General features: G+C 40.1%; 1 long non-coding RNA gene and 1 other non-coding gene across 2 annotated transcripts in view; one reads left to right on the plus strand and one right to left on the minus strand.

The window, feature by feature from the left end:
- LOC103008351 (uncharacterized) overlaps positions 1–21,798 on the minus strand; it is an 85,329-nt gene that overhangs the window by 49,454 nt on the left and 14,077 nt on the right. The gene's annotated exons all lie outside the window — the stretch shown is intronic.
- LOC114238138 (small nucleolar RNA SNORA61) lies at positions 1,697–1,823 on the plus strand. Its single transcript, XR_003623555.2, has one exon. It is a non-coding gene; the product is annotated as a small nucleolar RNA SNORA61 (small nucleolar RNA).

Here is a 21,798-nt window from a genome sequence, read left to right on the forward strand (position 1 = left end):
AAAGCACAGCTTATTGAAGTGTGGGTGCTGACTAGCATGGAGCAGAAGGGAAATTGTTCCAGCAGACTTGCTTTGAACAACCCCTAAGTGAAATAATGTTCAACCTGTAGTCTCTCAGGAACTCATACTATGTTTAACACATTTAGTGGTTTTAAAAGTATCATCCATGGACTTATTAAACGTGCCCATTGTTAAAAAAAAAAATTAAACAATACAGAAGTGGATAAAGTGGAATGCAGAAGTTCTCTTCCCTGATTCAATTCCATCCCCAGACTGTTTTGGATTTTAAAATACAGATATCCATATAGATACATATGAGTAGACACATTTTTTTAAATGAGATCATACATTCATCCAATTTTGTAACTTGGCTTTTTCACTCTGTCAGTATGTTATGGACAACTTTCAATGTCATATGTATAGATTTACTTTGTTTCATTTAATAGTTGCACAGTATTCTATTGTATGAACAGTTTATTTAATCATAGTATATTTCAACAACAGTGCCTGAACATAGAAAGCTCTCCACAAGTACTTGTTATTATTATTTATAAACATACAAATATTTCCATATTTCCTAATTTATACTTTCTCTTTCCTAAAACTGTTTATTTGCATTTTCTCTTCTTATTTTAATGTAAAATTTTCTAGAACTATGTGTATTTGAAAGAATAAACTCTAGCTTTCATTTATCAAGTCAACATTTTAATTTTATTTTTTGTCTTTATTACTATGTTCTGTTTTCCTTGGGTTAATGTTGATGCTCTTCTACTAGCCTCCAGAAATTAAATGTGTAGTTATGTTTACATTTTTATCCTGGTTTCTGAAAAGGTATTTTAAAGCTATCTAAGAAAAGTGTTTTAATCAGGTTTGGCTGCAACTACTGTGTTTTAATATATAGTAGTCTCACTCTCAGTTTATTTAAATAAGTCTTAATTTCAGTTTTCAGTTCCTTTTGATCCAAGAATTATTTCGAATAATGTTTTTACATTTCCAAACATAAACAGTTGTGTTGTTATTGCTAAGTTCGAGTTTTATTGCATTGTGTTTGGGAACGTGGCATGTATGCTTCCTATTTTTAAGAAACCATTGAGTTTTTCTTTGTCGGAATGGGCATTTCTCCTACCACATGTGTTCTCATTGTGCTGATAAGATAACACAACCCATTAATCAGAGAACATGATGCAGTACAGACTGCTGTTGTTTATAATGAGTTTGCCATCTGGAAGAGCCTTTGTGCATACAGGAAGCGAACTGTTGCTTGCTCCACGCTGGAATGCACACCTGCTTTGCATGGTGAGCTGCTCAGCTAGAATCACAATCTCATGTTTACTGTTAATGTTTGCAAACTGTGATACTGGCAAACTGCAAGATCAATATCAGAGATGATAGCTGTGACTGAAAAACTCCCACTGTGTAGACTGAAGGGCAAATGAGAACATGCTATACTTTTGCACGCCAGTTTTGATCAACCAATTTGTTACTTTTAGCTAGCAATAATATTCTCAACTGATGACCCGGATTTATACTCTAGAACTTCATGCCGATAGACACATAAGGGTATTTAAATTTAAATTAATTAAAATTAAATAAAATTCAAAATTTAGTTCCTCAGTTACACTAAGCATTGTGTTCAACAGCCTTATGTGGCCAGTGGCTGTTGTATTGGGTGATGCAGAAATAAAACATTTCCATCACCCTCCGGTTCCCTTTCCCATCAGATCTGAACCCTGGTCTTGGTGGTTGTAAAAGGAGGAATAGTAGTACTGAAGCTGTGCTCATGGTGTCTGCTTATATAGCATGTGGGCTAGTTTCAAACAAGGAAAAAAAAAAAAAAAACATTTCCATCAATGCAAAATTTTCCGTTAGGTAGCACAGCTTTAGAGGTCGAAATAGATAGTGTGACCGTCTTTTGATGTGTCCACTTGGCTACGCTGCCGTCCTCAGCTATTCAAACGCTAATCTAGGTGTTGCTGTGAAGGTATTTAGTAGATGTAATTAACATTCATAATCAGTTGACTTTTAGTGAGGGAGGTTATCCTAGATATTCTGGGTGGGCCTGATTCTAATCAGTGGGAAGGCCTTAAGAACAGAACTGAAGCTTTCCTGATTAAGAAGAAATTCTGCCTGTGGATGTTTCAGCCATTATGCCCTTCCTCACAGCCTGCCCTACAGATTTTGGAGTTGCCCTACAATCATACAAGTCAATTCCTTGCAATCTATCAATCTCTCTCTCTCTCTCTCTCTCTCTCTCTCTCTCTATCTACTCACCTCCTACTGGGTCTATGTCTCTGGTTGAGTCCTGACTCGTACAAATAGGAACCCTCTCATCAGCACAATCTCAAAACTACAAACAGACCTGCCCCAAATTGATCTTCACCTACTCTCCTGTCTCACAGCAAAGGAAATATCCTTCCTCCTTTGAACAGCCAGTTTCTCCATAGCACTCTGGGTCCCATCTCCTCTCAAAGGCCTTCTCAAAGGCCCTGCTCTATTAGTTATCCCTTCCCTCTTCTGTGTCTTCATCTTTTCGTTTTCTGCTGGATCCGTCCCAATCCTGCTCTAGTATGAGTTGAAAGTTTGCATACAGGTAGATGGTTTATCTAGAAGTGATCCTAGGATTGGGGACAGAGGGGCAAAACATGGAAAGAAGTAAAGCTAATACGTAGATGCCTATTTTCTTTACCACCTTTAAAGGTACCTGATGTTCAACCTCACGGGTCCTTCCCCATAGATTTATGAAATATGTCTGAAAATCATCCACCCAAGGGATAAGAGGGAATGAAAGCATGTATCCATCATCTCCCATTGCCCTCTGGTCAAAGTTTATCCTTGGATGTTATCTCCCATGGATTCTGGGTTACGTAGGCATGAATGCCAAAAAGGTTCCCTCAGGAGTTCCCAGCCACAAAGCAAAGAAGCCCCAGAGTAGGAGGGGCCCAAGACAAGGCAATGTCAAGTGAAACCTATGGGAAGCTGGTTGACTGCTGCTTAGAGCTTACCAAGGCAGTGGCTGTGGGAGAAGGTAGAGCCAAGATTTGAAGTGACATATAAGAGGTGTCCAATACAGTCCCCCCCTATATAGTTTATCTTCTCATAGTCACACATCTTGGAAGATTTGTGTCCGTACGTTACTTCCAGTCTTTCACCTTCTACTCACAATTAATTCTACTGTAAACTGGCTTTGTCCCCTCCTTTCCCTCCCACACTGTTCTTCTCAAGGTCCTTAATGATTTCCATGCTGCCAAATCCAATGGACATTATTCAGTCTTATTTTACTCAATATCTCAGCATCATGCGACACAGTTAGCAAACACTTCTTCTCAAAACATTCTCCCCTCTTGATTTTAATGCCACCACACTTCTAGGATTTTCTCCTAGACTCTCCTTCTCTTTCCTGGCTTCTTCCTTTCCTAAGGACTGGATGTCCTCAGGGCTTGGCCCTGGGGCTTCTTCTCTTCTCTTCTCACTATATACTCTCCTTCTTGGTTAATTCATGAATTCTAATAAATTTAAATATGTTTTCTGTTTTCTGTACTCCCACATTGATTGCTCTTTCAGTTCTAGACCCATATAACCAACCTGTACACAACTACACGGGAATCTTTACATGTCCAACACGGAACTCCTGATCTTTTCTTGAAAATGTGACTTTCAAGAGTAGGAGTCTGTCCTACTCATTAATGGTATCAACATCTACCTAATTGCTCAAGCAAGAAACCTAGGAGTTTTCCTAGATTTCACTTTTGTCTCATTATTATATCTAGTGTAACACCAAGTTCTATTTATTCTACCATTAGAATAGCTCCCAAATCCACCCACTCCTCTCCATCTCCACTACTGCTTCCTTGTCCAAGCCACTTCTCATCTGAACTCCTGAAAAACCTCCTAATGGTTCTTCCGGCACCCATTCATGTTCCTGTTCCAAACCTTTCTCCTGATAGTAGCCAAAGGCGTGGTCTTAAATGTCAATCAAATCATTTTACTCCCCAGCACAAAACCCTTCAACAGATGCTGTTTGTCTGTGGGCTAATATCTAAGATTAGCAACAAGACCTAGAGGGCGTGTAATGGCCTGGCCTCCGCATGTTTCTCTGGCCCCATTTTGTACCCCGGTCCCTTTGCTCATATTTGCACCCATATCAATGTCCTTTCATTTTCTCATAGAGACCAGGCCCTTTTTGTCTTTGGGTCTGTTGCACATGCTATTCCTGTGGACTGAAATGCTCTTCCCCCAGCTTCTGAAGAAATTCTGTTCTTTAGGTCTCAACTCCAATGTCTCTTTGTCAAAAAGCCTACTTCTTTGTAGTTTAGCAACATTTATTTTTCCTCCAAGGAACTCACCACTATTTGTACCCATATTTTTATGTATATGATCATTTGTTCTTGTCTGTCTCCCCACTCCACTGGGACAGGAACAACATCTAAGCCATTCTTTACCGTATGCTTGGTGCCTTGCACAGTGGCTGAGACTCAAAAAACATTAACTGAATGAGTGAAGGGAAGGAAAGGGAGAAGAAGGAAGAAATTAATTATTAAAATCTTGTAGGGAAAATGTGAGTCTGAAATACTCTAGCCTCAGCCCCATCTTCCCCGTGGAGATAAGTGTGTACTGAACACAGCCCTTGAGGTGTGGACATCTATTCTGTTCCTTTAGGCCTCTGTGTCCACCACATTCTGCCTTCCCAGTCTCCAGCAATGCATACTCAGATTGTCTCCAACTTTCCCATAATCAAGAACAATTGTCAACACTTAAAATGATATTTTTGAAACGTCTCAATATGTTCCTAATAAACTTGAGTTTGAGTGAGTCATAAACTACCAGAGAGTTTTGAAGGACATCTTTCATAATAACTTAAGTACCTAAATTCGGTATTTCCTGCAATCCCCAAAATACAATATTTACAGGCTTTTAGAGAAAGTACAAGCATTTAAAAAAAGGTACATTATTTCCAATATGGTGGATGACAAAAGAAATCGATTAAATATGTAGGCTGAGTTAGGAACTTGACCAACTGAAGAAAAAGCATAACCAGGATGGCCCCTTCATGTTGGATACCTACACTCAAAGAGAAGTAAAGGAGACAATGTAGACAGTCATAGCAAACACCTAATTTCTCAAACCAGAAACCTAGGAGTTATCCTTGATTCATATTATTATTTCATCATCTGGGGCAAATCCTAGTCACTTAACATTTCTCTCTTGACGTTATTACTACTTTGTTCACACAACCTCTGAACTATGATGACTGGCAGGTTCAAAATGAAAACAGCCATAAAATTATCAGAGAATTTTGGCTTTCTGCCAATTCTATGGATGTGCAGATATTTCACAATAATTATTTTCAGATTTCACTCAGTGCATTCCTTACTTTGCCCATATCCTCTCAAATCCCTTCCAATTCATTCTCCACACAGCAACCAGGATGATCATTTTAAAACTTGAATTTGATTCTGTTACACTCCTGTTTAAAAAGCCCTTGACGGCTTCTCAGCCAAAATCTGTGACCTGCTCATGAGGGTTGACCCTGCCTACTGTCCCATGTGCCTCTTACCCTGCTCCTCATCCATCTCCGCTCTCCCATTGCACTCTAGATTCCCAGTTCCTCAAATGCACCAGAGCCCACCCACACCCTGCTCTCTCTGCCTGGAAGTCTCTTCTCGATTTCTCCTCCCCAACACCTCCACTCCTAGCCTCTGATCTCAGAGCAAGCACCGGTTCCTCAGGGAAAGACGCCCCTGGGGACTTCCCTGGTGGTCCAGTGGGTAAGACTCCGAGCTCTCAGGGCAGGAGGCCCGGGTTCGATCCCAGGTCGGGAAACTGGATCCCGCATGCATGCTGCAACTAAGAGTTCGAATGCCGCAACTAAGTCCGCATGCTGCAACTAAAAGATCCCACGTGCCGCAACTAAGACCCGGTGCAGCCTAAATAAATAAATAAATAAATAAATAAATAAAGACTCCTTGGCCTGCCATTAACTGTGCTCAAAACCTTCATACCTCTCCTTTGGAGTACTTAAAACAGTTGTAAATTACATACAGTTCTGTGAGGCTCCTTAACTAGTTCCTGATCATCCTTGTTAGACCAGAGGATTCAAGATCTGGGACTTGCCTAATTACCAGCACAGAATCAGTGCTCAGAAAATATTTTAAATGGATAAATATATGAATCACTAGGCAATTCATATATTAAAGTGTTCTATTTACTGTGACCAAAGCCCAACTCCAGTTGAAAACACTTGTGAATTATTTGTAATTATCCCCTAAACTTTATGTTTTCTTATTTATTGTGCTCTTTTATTTCTTACACCCAGACTTGAGTTTGTATGACTGTTACTGGATGTGTAGTGTGGGCGAGGATATAGAGGAATTGGTGATAACAGCCAGGCTGGAGGACCAGGCAAGAGACTATCATCTTAGTGAGAGAGAATCTCACTGAACAGTGGATGTTAGAGAGAAGATGAGGATTTCAGTCACTACTATGGTTCATCCAAGTGGGTCTATCGTCCAAAAGTCAGAAAACCAAGACTGGATTGATATTTCAGGGTACAGCCATTTGGGTTGCTGCCTAGTTTACAAACACTGGGAACAGTGCAATAGACATTGGCAAACCCGAACTGGTCTCAACTGCATATAGCAACCCTGCACCTCCATCCAGAGCTGACTGAGCCACAGTGAGATCTGAGTTAGTTGAATTCTCTCTCCCAGGAATTTGAAAGCAGGAATAGAAAATCAAGGAGACTGGGAATTACTAGTATTAAGTTCATGTATTAGCAGTGGACCCTAGGGCCATTTCTGTTCATGACTCTTCAACTCTTGATTCTGTGAGATGTCTCTGTAACCTTCTAATAAATTTCCCCTCCTTTTTTTGCAGCCAGTCAAAGCTGGTTTCTGTTATTATCAACTCAAAGAGCCCCACAGCTACAAATATAGAGAAGATACCTCTGTGCAGGTGATACTGAAACTACAAACGTGGGGAGATCGTTTTACAAATTACAGGAGGAAGAATAAGAGGGAGAGAGCGAGACTGAGGGTGAGAGAGCAAGAGTGAAAGAAAGAAATAGGGAGAAAGCATGAGTAAGAAAGAGAGTAGGGGCAAGGGCAAGATGAAAGCCAAAGCTGGAGTGTGAAAAGTGTGAAGAGCAAGTGAGAGCGAGGCAGAGACAGAGACATGAGGGGCAAGGGGTGAATAGCGGGAGACTGGAATAAGAGAAAGGTACTGGGACTTGGAGATCCCAGTAGGAAGTTGTAGACTGAAAAATGAAGTGCTCTTGGGACTAAAGTCACATAAAGGCCCTAACTTAGGAAATGAGCCAGGATGGATGGATAGATAGATAGATAGATAAGACATTCAGTATGGAAAAAAAATCAATTTAAAAATGGAGGCATTCTAAGTGAAATAAGCCAAATATCATATGATATAACTTATATGTGGAGTCTTAAAAAATGATACAAATGAACTTATTTATAAAACAGAAATAGACCCAGAGACAGAAAAAAAAAACTTATGGTTATCAAAGGGGAAAGGTTGGGGGGAGGGATAAATTAGGAGTTTGGAATTAACACATACACACTACTATATATAAAATAGATAACCAACAAGGACCTACTGGATAGCACAGGGAACCACACTCAACATTTTGTAATAACCTACAAGGGAAAAGAATCTGAAAAAGAATATATATATATATATATATATACACACACACACATATATGGATATGACATTCTAATAAATTTATTTAGTTTAGTTATAATATATATATAACTAAATCACTTTGCTGTACACCTGAAACTAACACAACATTGTAAAGCAACTATACCTCAATTTTAAAAAATGGAGGAAAGAAATCAGCCTGCAGTAATTCTGACAGAGAGATCCACCACACTCAAGGAACTGTGAATGGGAAAACATCAGATGTGCTTCCTGAAGGCTGAGGATTTATTTTTTCGGATGGGGTTTTATATTTTTTCTCCACTTTGGTTTAACCTAGTTTATGATAGGACTTGCAGAGGAATAGGGAAAAAAAAACAAGACTCAGGTAAGGAGGAATCACCTTTGTGACCATAGATCAGAATAAATTTGTTTGAATACTAGGATGACAGAGGCTTCATAAATCCTGAGAAGCACGGTGCAGGCACGCAAGTGCTCGTTTGCTCCTTTTCAGACAAAGACGACGTCTAGACTAATGATTTCCTCACTTGAAAATCCGCTGGCTTTTACGGGAAGAGATAGTTCTGGTCAAGTTTACAACATAGATTTATTGGACCACTTTAGACCTTCCAAGCCAGATTAAATATTCATAGCAGCTTTATGGAAAGAATAAAGCTTTTACTATTTTATTAATCATCATACATTACAGCATTTCATGGGTAGTGCATTAAAAAACCTTCTTGCATACTTAGACTGGCTCAACTGGCAATACCTTACAAGTCTGAGATATGGATGGAACTGAGCAGTGCAGGGCTGAGCAGTGCTGGGCTCTCAGACGACAGGTGTCTCCTCTCCTGTGAGGCGCTGCTCACCTCCCTGCCTCATCTTGAACCCGCTCTCATCACACTCTGAGTTCCTGCCACCCTGGGGCCCTTCTGTCTCCCTTGGAAAAGCTGTCACCTGTTCTCTCTGCCTGGCATGCTGTGTTCCAGACCCTTATCCCCTCCTTCCTCAGCTTCCCTTATGACATGTTTTCATAGCGAGGGAGTTCCCTTCCTTCAGAGCATTCCCCGGTGAATTCCGTTCATTGGTGTGATTTATTTGATTGATGCTGTCTCTAAAGCATGTAGACTAAAGGCTCTAGGAGGGCAAGGACTGTGTCCCTTTTAACTAAATTGCATCCCCAGGGTCTAGCAAAATGCTGGGCACATAAAATACTTGTTAGTGAATGGATAAAGCTAAGTAATTGCTGTTATATTTTAACCTTAGTATGCCGTTTCTAAAAGGACCAGACAGGCATTTATTTGGCCAAGAACACTCAGGAGGTTAGCATCCTTGGTGTGGTCGCTGGCTCTTCCCCTTCCTTCCTGCTACATCCACTCAGGATCCAGGTCCTGTCAAGGCTGCTCCTCTACCGTTTCTCACATCTGCGCCCTCCACTCCCCTCTGAGGGTCCCTGTCCCAGTAACACCATCACACGGACGACTGCAAAACCTGTTCGCTTATTGTCTTGGTCGTCCCTTGAATCCCATCTCCATGGAGTTATTCTGCTCAAATTCAGCCTGGGTTTCCAGTTTGAGATGGGGCCCCCCTAGTCCCTTCTGCAGCTTTTTCCAACCACTGATCACCTTATATGTCCTAGAATCACCCGTGGAGCTTTGTAGATGATACCAGTTATAATCCAGACACAGGTGGGTTGAGAATAGCCTATCCAGTTGTTACCCCAATTGACTTCATCTATCTGAATAAAAGGTACAGGAAGGTACTTCCAATCTGTCCCCCTTGATAGGCCACTGACTCAGAGAGCCAGCCACGTACCCACAGGGAAGCACATCAGCCACTCCCTGGCCCACTGCTGTCACTCTCTGGAGTGGCTATTGTTCCTCAGTCCTTGTCACCATCCGGCAGACATGGAAAACCCCAGAAAACAACTGGGCCAGAAGTAAAGCGGGAGGTGTTCTGGAGTTAGTATGTAGCTTCCTAAGAAAAGAGGTCCCCGCAAGGAAAGCACCACAGGTAGATGATGATGAAGAACAGCGTGGTAAGAGTGATGCTGGAAAAAGTTTTTTAAACTACGCGGTGGCCCATGGGAATATGAGAGGGCCAGGCAAATAGAAGGAGAAAAAGTTTCCTCATAAAGCAAAATCACGTGAAGAGAAAGCCTCCTTGACTTTTGGGATTGGACTGGGAGGTGGGAATGTTTACAACTGTACTATAGAGGGGGATTTGAGAAAAGTCATCACCTATCATCCATATTACCTGAGAGTAGGGCCAATGAGATCAGTTTTGCCATATTTGAAATGAGAAAAAAGAAGAAACCATGTAAACCAAAACCACAATAACAACAAAAACAGAGGTCTGACCAAAAATTACTATGGGAAAAAAGGGCAAGGGATCATCACTTTGGAAATATAGAAGAAAAGCAAGCCTCCCCAAAAATGATCTCCTGAAAAATACAAAAGAAAATTTTAGAAAACTATTTTATAAGATGTAAAATGACTCACCTCCATAGTGAAAGAGGGGAAAGCTGTAAGAAGATCATCTGGCATAAAGAGACTACAGAACAAGTAAAAAGGGCGAGGACAGGTAAGAAAGGATCACAAAAAAATCTGAAAATGTAAAAGCAAAATTCTAATCCGCATTGATGGCAATAAAGACCAAGATCGCCACAGTTGGAAACTGACAGTGGGGTTGGCAAGCTTGAGAATTTTTCACACAAAGCAGAAAAAGTGTGCTGATGCCCAAACCCCACTCTCGAAAATTAGAGTTTAATTGACCCAGAGTGGAGCCCAAGCATATTTTTTATTGTTGTTGCTTTATTTCATTTTTAATCCTGATATCCAGGCCATATCTCAGACCAATTAAATCAGAATTTCTGGGGGTGGGACCCAGGCATCAGTATTTTTTAAAGCTCCCAGGAAATGATAATGTGCACTCAAGGTTGAGAACGACTGTTTTGGAGGTTTGGGAGCAAAAATCTGTAGCCTGAGGATTTCAAAGTTATTTTTCATTCATGAAGACGATAGGAGACATAGTCAGGCATGCAAGTACTTACAAAATACCAAGAAATAACTTGAAGGCATCCTCAACTGTCTAAAACATGAAGCAAAAAAGGAACTAAAAACTAGTAAAGTCATGGTTAAAAGGTATGGATCTAGTTTACAATATCAATATTGTTCTTGAAAAAGAATAATAAAATTTAAAAGCATAATTTTTAAAAAATAATAAGTCCCCATTTTATATTAATAATGACTGAAAAGTGAGGGTAGAGTAAAAAATGTACATTATACACATACATACATATACATATATACATACAAACATATATGTGTATTTATGCATCTATATATAAACATGAAAAAGACAATTAAAGCAAAATAAAATTATTAAGGCATTTATAAAACTTCTTCAAAGTCCCACAGCTTTGAGTTAATTTTGTACCCAGTTGCCTGGTCATACTACTAGAAATAACAGTGTAATTAATATGTTTCCCTCTGTGAAATGGAGTAGAAATTTATCTAATTTTTTGAGTCACATTTAATCTTGTTTAAACACCACCCACAAAGAGAGGAGAAGACTCCTTTCCCACCTTTGCATAGTCAATTTTGATTGCTGCTAGCTGTGGTTATTGCTGCAAACTTACATGGTCTGTTCAAGAGCCACCATTCATTCTGACAACTTTCCTCGCCACATCAAGTGTGGCAATATCTCCCAAGTCCATGCTACACATTTGCTCAGGGCCTCTGCAATTGAGAGCTTAAGTCTGGCTAAGCAGTGTAACCTTCTACTTCCTTGAATCCAAGTACTATGGGCAGGCTGTGGCCCTTTTCAGTTCTTGAAGTTGTAACCATATTGATGGGCCTTTATCCTCAAAACATAAGGACCAGGGGACTTCCATCCCTAAGTTAAATGTTGTAGGTCATGGGAGGCTATAATTCCCATTGCAACAACTAGGAAGAGTCAGCTGGATTGCAAAAGTTACATTTTTAAGGGTCTCAGGAAATGAGGAAACAATGAGGGCTACATAAACTATAGTTGTTTTCTTCTTCAGGGATATTCGACAATTCTGGGCATGGACTGAGAATTAAACTTGGCTTGTAAAGAATTTTCTTGAGGAAAGAGAAACCAGAGAGGTTTTTGGTAATCACATGGGGCTGGTGAGAGAAACTAAAAACTTGAGAAGTGCTAAACACCACTGGTTTTCCCCATGGGACATCTTCTGAGTTCAGGGGCTATGCAAAGAAGGCTGGGAAGTTTGGCTGAAGACTTCCAAAAGGCATAATACAATCTCCTCTAGTTTCATAGTGCAAAGGAGAAAAAGTCCAACCAGAGAAAGTGGTCCTGCCATTCAAACACATAGCCAGACACCCCTTGGGACATCTTTCAGATTTTGAAGTTGGGATGGGGCAAGGAGTGAAAGGTAAAGAGCTAAGTTCAAAACCTCAAAGTACAGTACAAAATTTCCCAGTCTTGCAGGGCTGAGAAGACAGAGATCCTGTAGGCTATAATCAAAAGCCCAGAAGGGCTATGTTTGAGGAACAGGGAGAAAATGAGAAGTGGACTAAGTCTTATGAAAGCTGCGATGTAACCCCTACCCCTCTCAAAGATAAACCCCTCATTCTATTGCCTAACAGGGAAATTGTAAGGCATCATCTAGAGCCTCTGCAGTGCTTTTACATACAATGTCTGACAAATAATAAAAAATTACTAGACAAGCAAAGAAGCAGGAAAATATGACTGATAATCACAATCAGGAGAAAAGATAAATAATATAACCAGACCTACAGATAATCCAGATAGTGAAGCTAACAGACAAGGATTTTAACTGATTAATATATTATAGGAAATAGAACAAAAGAGGGAAAATGGATGAAAAGATAAGAAATATTAATAAAGATATGAAATCTATGTAAAAAATCAGATGGATATTCTCTAAAAAACACAATACTGAAGGTGAGAACACATTTAACAGCAGACTTGACAGAGAAGAAAAGATTTTGAGACTCTAAGATAGTACAATTGAAAATATACAAATTCAAGCACAGATATAAAGCATGTATAAAAATAAAACAGAGCATTAGAGACGCATGGAACAAAGTTAAAAGGTCTACCATCTTTCAACAAAATACTAGAAGAGGAGGAGAAATAAATTGAAGCAAAAATAATATTTGAAGAAATAATGGCCAAAACTTTTCCAAAGTTGATAAGACATCATCCCCCAGATTCAAGAAGCTCAGCAAATTCTAAGCAGGATTAAAACAAGCAAACAAACAAACCACAGATAGACATATTTTTGTCAGTGTCTAATAATCAAGGATTGAGAGAAAATCTTAAAAGCAGCCAGAGAAAAAAATACATTAGCTTCAAATGAGCAACAGTAAAACTAATGGTTGACTTTTCAACATAAGTTACAGAAGCCAGAAGATAGCAGAATAACATTTTCAAAGTGCAAAAATAAAATATTGTCAACCTAGAATTCTATATTCATTTAAAATATCATCAAAAATGAAAGCAAAATAAAGAAATTTTCAGAAAAATCAAACTGAGAGACATTTCAGCAGCAGACCGATACTGCTGAAACAATGAGAGGAAATGATCATATGAAAGCATGAGACTGAAAGAAGGAATGAAGAGCATCAGAAGGTGTAACTACGTGGGCAAACATGAAATACTATCGACTGCTTTGTGTAACAGTAATAATAATGTCTTGTGGGATTTATAACATATAAATAAAATATATGACAACAGTAGCACAAAGGTTAGGATGGACTGTATTAAATCAGGATGCATATTATAATCTCTAGAGAAATCCCAAAAGAAAAACACAATAATTTATAACTAACCATCTATTAATGGAGTAGAGAAATGAAATCATGGAATATACTTGGTAAATCCAAAACGAGGACTGAAGAACAAAGAACAGATGAACAAAATAACTAGCAAAATGGTGGACTTAAACCCAACTATATCAGTTATTCCATTTAATGTAAATGAGACAAATAAGTTTTTAAAGATTATTAGACTAAATAAATTAAAAACCCACAACTATGTGCTGTCAACAATAGGATCACTCTAAATATAGAGATACGGAAAGGGTGAGAGTGAAAGGATGGTAAAATGCAGACACTAACAAAAAGAGAGCTGCTGTCATTATGTTAACAGTAGACACTAACAAAATACATACTATACGGGCCTTAAGGGAAGTCTTAACTTTTTTTTTTTTTTTTTCAAAAAATCAAATCATATGGAATATGTTCTCTGATTACAAAGGAATCGAAATATAAATCAGTAACAGAAGATAATTAGAAAATCCCCCAAATATTTGGAAATTATGTAATGTACTTCCAAATAACTCAAAAATCAAAAAGTCAACTAAAATTAGAAAATATTATGAACTGAATGATAATGAAAATGACATATTAAACAGTGATGCCATAAAGGAAACTTACTGGTCCAAATGCATAGTGTATATTGGGTGAAAGGAAGGGAGGTCAGGGAATGGGAGAGAGGAGAACTATTGAAAAGCAATAAACTTAATTCTCATTTCAGGCAAATTAAATCCAAAGAAAATAGAAAAAAGGAAATATTATGAACAGAAATAAATGAAATAGATAAGAAACATATAATAGAGGAAATAAACAAAGCCAAAAGTTGGTTCTTAATACAAGTGATAAACCCTTGATAAAACTGATCAAGAAAAAAAGAGAAGGAAAACATAAATGACCAATATCAGGAATAAAAAGGAGACCATCACTACAGACATTTAATAGGCAAGAGAATATTAGGAACACCCTTATGTAACTTTAAAAATTTAGATGAAATGGATAAAGTATTTTTTATTATCAAAATGGACAGTAGAAAACATTTAAAATCTCAACAGTTCTGTATCCATTAAAGAAATTAAATCCTCTATATATTGAATTGTTCTAAGAAATAGAATAGTTCTGTACCTGCTAAAAAGACTGAAAGAATTCTAAAATCTTTCAGTCTCAAAGATTACAATGGTGACTCTACACAATTTAAGGAAGAAATAATATCAGTCTTACACAAACCCTTCCACCTCACTTTACTGTGTTTCGTTATCCTTGGCTAGATAATTCAGGAATTTAGTCTAAAAGAAAAATAACGAGGAGAAATATCCTAGGGCTATTTCCAAAGTGACCTACAATCTTCCAGCAAAATTTCTCTCTTGATCAGAAATACTACATTTAAAAGAAGATATATTCCCATGGGGTCAAGGAAAGTTCATGCATTTGTAATCCTAGTTTTCCTCCTTGTGCGTTGGGAGTGAAGGGTGAAGAGAAACGGATGCTTTTTTGTTCACTGTAAATCTACAGCTGAAGAAATTAAAAGATACTAGTGAACTTTTTCAATAAATTTATCAGCTCAGGGGTAATATAAACTGTGTAGGACAATTCCTAGCACATAGCAATCACTTATTTTTTTTTAAATTTATTTATTTTTGGCTGCGTTGGGTCTTTCGTTGCTGCGCGCAGGCTTTCTCTAGTTGCTGCCAGCCGGGGCTACTCTTCGTTGTGATGCGCGGGCTTCTGATTGAGGTGGCTTCTCTTGTTGTGGAGCACAGACTCTAGGCACGCGGGCTTCGGTAGTTGTGGCACACGGGCTCAGTAGTTGTGGCTCACGGGCTTAGTTGCTCCGCGGCATGTGGGATCTTCCTGGACCAGGGATTGAACCCATGTCCCCTGCATTGGCAGGCGGATTCTTAACCACTGCACCACCAGGGAAGTCCCAGCAATCACTTATTAATGTTTCTTTAGTTCTATCTCATTTTAGCTTTCAAACGTATGTCTTAGTGACTTGCAGTAGACACTTCTTTTTCCCCCTAGCTTCCTCTATCTTCTTGGGCAATTGTCCTACAATTTTCCTATGAAAGAATCATTTTACCCCATTCATAACCCATATGTAGATGACCCTACACTTGGGCCTCAGAGGTGGAAAAAGCAGCAGGGACCAATGAAGGCCAGTGAGACTGTGATGGTTAATTTTATGTCAACTTGACTGGGCCAAGGGATGCCCAGATATTTGGGTGTTTCTGTGATGGTATTTTTGGATGAGATTCTAACATTGAAATCAGCAGACTGAGTTAAGCAGATTGTCCTCCCTAATGTGTGTGGTTCTCATCCAGTCAACTTACGACCTGAATGGAACAAAAAGGCTGACTCTCCCCTAAATAAGAGATAATTCCTCCAGCTTGAATGCCTTCAAACCAACATCAGTGCTTCCTGGGTCTCGAGAACTGCTGGCCCTCTGACTGGAATGACACCATCCGTTCTCCTGTGTCTCCAACTTGCTGACTCACCCTGCAAACCTTTGGACTTATCAGCCTCTATAATCTCGTGATAGATTAGGGAGCCAATTCCTTAGGGAGATTTATTATAAGGAATTGGCACATGTGATTTTGGAGGCTGATAAGACTCAATTTCAGGATGGGGGCGGGGTGTTAGTTATGAAGGAAACAAGCTAACCTGACCGAGTTTTATGACGATGTGCACTTAATGCTGCTGGTGTGGGGATGAGGAGTCAACAGGCAGAGCTAAAAGTGGAACCAGCTCAGAGGATGGAGAGCAGAGAGAGGGATCCTGAGGACATGGACTAAGTCCTCATTTAGGCTGCTGCTGAGGCTGCCCTGAACCTTTCAACTTTTCAGCATGTGTCAGCCAATACTTTCCTTTTTTCTTATGAAGATTTGGATTGGGTTTTCTGTCACAGAACCAAAGAATGTTTTCCTAAATGAACACACACACACACACACACACACAACCCCCAAATGCACAGGCACATGCTCTTGTTTTTTCTCTTTATTTTTGTTGGGTCTGATTAAAGTCTGCTTTACAAAGCAGAACATTTTGTTTTCTTCTTTCAGACCAGCACTGGCCAATTAAACTTTCTATGAGGATGGAAAGTTTTATCTCTGCCCTGTCCAATAAAGCCCCCAGGACTGAACACGACGGTTTAGGAAGAGAATTTGGACAGAGATGGGAAGGCCAAGGATAGGGGCTGGTCGGGCAGGAAGGGCTAGCAGATGAATGGCCAGCAGCGTAGGAAGAGCCTAGATAAATGTTTAACACAGAAGCCTAGAGGAGAGCGGGGCTCCAGAAGGAGGAGCTGGTCAAGCATATCAAGCGTGGCTGAGAAATCAAATAAGATGCAGAAAGAGAACTGTTGATCCTGGTGAGAGCCTGCTCAGTGGTGTGGTGGAGAGGAAAGCCCAGTGGAGTGAGCTGATGAGAGAATGAGAGATGGAGAAACATAGACCATGGAGTTAGCTAACACTTTCACATTTTTTCAGTGAAGGGAAACAGGGAACAGAGCAGTTGCTAAAGGGGATGTGGAATCTTTTCTTTTTTTTTTTTAAAGAGAGGTGATATTAAGTCATTTTTTATGCTGGTAGGAATGATCCAGTAGAGAGGGGGAAGTCAATGATACACAAGAGGAAGGAGACAGCTGCGGGGCTGACAGCCTTGAGCAGGTGACAGTGGATGCGATCCAGAATATAAACGTACGTCTCTGCAAGAAAGACCCTTTGTATTCCATACGGAACTGGCTCAGTAAAGAAACTGAAACTTGAAAAGGTAGAAACAGAAGGCAACATTTTCCTTTCCCATCACCATCCTGTGAAACTAGTTCTCTCAACTTGTACTTCCCTGCTCCTGGGTAAAACTTCCAGAACATCTCATGGCTTTCCCAGTGACTCTTAACAACATAAGAACCCCGTGGATTGTGTTTAGCACCCAGGACATTATCAAAACTCCAAAATTTATTTAATTTTAACTTTCTCCCACCCACCAGCTCTGGCCTACCCCACACCCAGAAATTATCAGTGAGGGAAGGGGAAGGAGAGGATGTTTCTCCCTTCTTGCTTGTTCTACCTCATCTATAAGTCTGACCTGCAGATGTTTGGCCTTTCCTGGGTTGGAGCCTGGTAGGGAGGAAAGGAAAGGGGGAAAAAGCCCTTATTTGATGCATGAGTTATAATTTGGCATCAATGCCCTTTCAGGGTACAGAATTGAAATTCCATTTCTCTCTCTTCTGAAGCATTTTTATGGATTCTTCAAAGACTGCCCGTAGGTAAGAGTCTCCCAAAGACAACAGCTGGACTCCTGCAAGTGGTTTTTTGATGCCACCCCCATCTATTGAGGGTCACCTTCCCCCTCCAAGCAGTCTTCTTGGATAGAGTCCATTACTAAATGACCCCAGTCTGGTCCATGGGATCCTCATCTGACCAAGGAGAAATGCCCTTGCCCCCCTGAACTCTGGAAGTATGGCTCATGACCAACCAAACTCTACTCCATGGCTCCAGATCAGCCAGCTAGAGACAATCTCTCCTCTTCAGACTTTTTAGGTATTCCCTCATACTCCAGGGGACACATGACAACTTCTCTGTGTCTCTTAAAGACCCCCTTAGTTGGTTTGAAATGGCAGAAACATTCCCTCCTCCATCTACTTCCCCTACCACTCCCCAACAACTCTCTCCAAAGATACTCTAAATCCTGGCATCTTTTATCCCTTTTATTCTATCACTTGGAGGTGAGCCATGGACTAATGCCAGCAGAACAGAAGTCAGTCTCTAAGCATATTCTGCAGAGGTGGCCTAATACCTCTCTTTAAGATGCTGGAATATTTGGTTCTCAGACTTAGGGCCTCAGCCACAACTCTGAGAGCAAAAGAGTGCCATTTTAACCTGCTATAGGAAATACATAAAAAGAAGCAGGAGTGCATAAAGAGTCAGTGTGGCCAGCTGTGAGGGCAGACTCGGCCAGTATCGCATTTGAGGTCCATAAATTCTTCCTTCCAGCACCACACATATCTCTCTTTCTAGCCATTCATCTTTCTTTGTACTTTAGAGCAAGAGGAGTAGGAGGAAGCAGGGCGACCATATACCACTGCAAAGGCTGTTCACTGCACAAAGGCACCAGGCTGAGCGGCAAGTCAGGAATGAAATATAGCCCATATTGCATCATGGCGCCCAGGCTGGGGCTGTGTTATCCCTAAGGGGCACTTGTTTTATTTAATTTGCAGCAAGGTGCCTTGTAGGTTGGCAGAGGGCCTGGAAGAAGCTACAAAAGCATAGGAGTAATCACTAGTACAGAAAGAATTACAGTGGCTCTGGGATAGAAGAGAGCACTACCATAGCAGTATAATTTTTGTCTTTATTCAGCATGCTGATGGGGCCTAATAGAGAAAATCCAGAAGCAACAGTGGGTGGAGCTTGAGGATAAGGGGCAAGTAAAGACAGGGTCTAATAAGAAGGAATGAGCAATATTTGAACTGAGTTAAAACGTTAATTAGTTGCAGTCAATTTAATTCAAATGGAGAAGATAAGCCATCTAAAATTACTTTCTCTCATTTTGAAATATTACTTTGCCTTGGTCTATTTTCTTAAACATTTAAATATGTTGTAGACATGCTTCCAAGATCCTTTACACTCATAGGATTCCAGACCCTGCCCATGGGTTTAGCAATGCAGTCTGAGTACACCTCCCCCGCTGCCCTCCTTTGCCTGGAATGTTTGACCCTCTGGGCTCAGCCAAAGACCTGGCTCAAGAGGTGGCTCAGCCATGACTGACTTCCGTGTCTACATGAAGGGTGGATAATGGTTGTTTGCATCTCCCTTAGGTTAATACTCAGAAAGGAATATAAATCTAGGAAGGGGGCTTCTGGTTGTAATGGTCTACTATTATGGTTACATGTTTTCTAAGTGTGCCTGAACTGGCGGGGGTAGGGGGAAGAGGGGGAGGGGGGCAGGGGAGGGGCGAGAGAAAGAAAGGAGAGGAGAGGAAAGGAGAGGAGGGGCGGGGAGGGGAGGGGAAGGGAGGAAAGGGAAAGGAGTAGATGGGAGCTATTATGGCATTTAGTCACCTGAAAATTCTTAGCCACAGTGTTGTCTTCTCTTAGATATAACACAAAACAAGTCGTTGTCCCAAGTGAACATAGATTGTTTAAATTCTCATTTTAAATTTTTTAAATTGAGATATATAACATTGTGTATGTAAGGTGTACAACCTGTTGATTTGATACATTTATATATTGCAATATGATTACCATTGTAGCATTAGCTAACACCTCTATCACAAACAGAATTTTTAAAATTCTATGAGCAAAATAAAATAAGCATAAGAGTGGAAAATAAAACGCTAAGTTTAATTACCTTATTTATTAGATAGTAAAAGGAGCCATGAAGACAGGTACATTCTCCCTGGAGCTCATAAGGCATGTAGTGTTTCATTTGGCCCATTATTTACAAAGTTACCCAGTGGCATCTGGGCATTAACCATTGCTGGGAATTGCTCAGCTTCCTCGGAGCCCCTCCCCTGTTAGCAGAGGCAGGGAGGTGCTACCTCAATTCCAACATACAGGGGACACGTTTTTCCACCCCAAGTTTCCTCCTATTGTGTATCCATGTGGGATCCTGACAACTGAGGACAAAACCAGACAGCAAGCCTCTGAGCAGATTCATGCTTGATGGGCTTGTTCCTAAAAATTCATTCCAGTTGTGGAGCCCTATATCAGCTATGACAGGGGGAGGGATCTACCTTGCAACCAGGAAGCACACATGACTCTCCACCTTGGCACTGCAGGGACACTGAAGGGGTTGAGCTCCTTGCCTGATGTGAGAGTTCCCCAGCAACATCCCTGACAAGTTCTGCCTAGTGGTAGAAGGAGAATTGCTGGGTAGAAAGGAAAGTGTGTTATTACTTTTGAGCAATATTGTATTATCTATATCCATGTAGATAAAATTGGTGTTTTAATGTACATTTTTATATTAGCATGTTTATTATTGATTATTAGTGTTTCTCCTCTAATTGGGTTTTTTTTTTTTCTTATTTTTTTTGTATATTAGAAATATCAACCCTTTGATCTGCTATACAGGCTGCACCTTTTCTCTCTCCACTTTTCATTTTTCCTTTAACTTTGTTCAGGGCAAATATTTTGCCACATAGACATTTTAAATTTTCATGTGGTCAGATGTGTTGTTCTTTTCTTTTAGAAATTCTTGGTGTTATGTTATGCTTAGAAAGCCCTTTCCTATCTCATCATGATAAAAATACTCATCCTTCTAGGATTTTGTTGTTGACTTTGTGTAAATCTTTCATTCATCTAGAATTTATTTACCACAGTAAAGAGTGAGTATAGGGATCTAACTTTTTCCTTTTTTAAAAATTTTATTTATTTATTTATTTATTTTTGGCTGCGCTGGGTCTTTGTTGCTGTGTGTGGGCTTTCTCTAGTTGTGGCGAGCAGGGGCTACTCTTTGTTGTGGTGCCTGGGCTTCTTATTGCTGTGGCTTCTCTTGTTGCGGAGCACGGGCTCTAGGCACACGGGCTTCAGTAGTTGCGGCACGTGGGCTCAGCAGTTGTGGCTCATGGGCTCTAGAGTGCAGGCTCAGTAGTTGTGATGCACGGGCTTAGTTGCTCCACGGCATATGGGATCTTCCCGGACCAGGGCTTGAACCCATGTCCCCTGCGTTGGCAGGCGGATTCTTAACCACTGCACCACCAGGGAAGTCCCCTAACTTTTTTCTTTTCAAATGTGTGAAAAGAGCTCTTACATATCCCTTCTCCAATCTAAATGACTGAATGAGTGAATGAAAATAAGGTTGGCGGTTTACCAAATGGTCTCTTATTTTTTTACCTTTGCTCTGGATTCAGAGCAAAGAAGGGATTGAGAAGGGATTACAGAGGTTACACACCCCCTCCTATTTTTGCCATATCTTCTAAATAATAATTAGTTAGCAAAACAGCCAAACTGGAAAAATAGCTTCTCTCAGAGACTTGCAATACTTTCTCAAGTATGTACTGATTAATGTCTTATCATAATTTTCTTAAGGAGCAACTTTCTTCCCATTCTGGATTCCAGACGGTTGATTCGGTCTTTGGCAATCTGCTCTGGAAGAAATAAACTAGCATTCCATTCCTGTCTGTGTTTGGTTGAGTGTCTATTGAGTGTGGGTATATTTGGAGCAATACAAAAGAAGGCAAGCCATAATAAGAATTATATCTGTTCAAAAAATGGACACATTTCAGTTGCTGCAGATTCCTGGTACTGTTTTAAGATAGCTGAAAAATCACAGAAATATTTTGCCCAAGTGCCCCCAAACTCTCTATCTGACTGTAGCCCTCTTGG

The sequence above is a fragment of the Balaenoptera acutorostrata genome, chromosome 7 (genome assembly GCF_949987535.1).
Source record: "Balaenoptera acutorostrata chromosome 7, mBalAcu1.1, whole genome shotgun sequence".
Lineage (NCBI taxonomy): Eukaryota > Metazoa > Chordata > Mammalia > Artiodactyla > Balaenopteridae > Balaenoptera > Balaenoptera acutorostrata.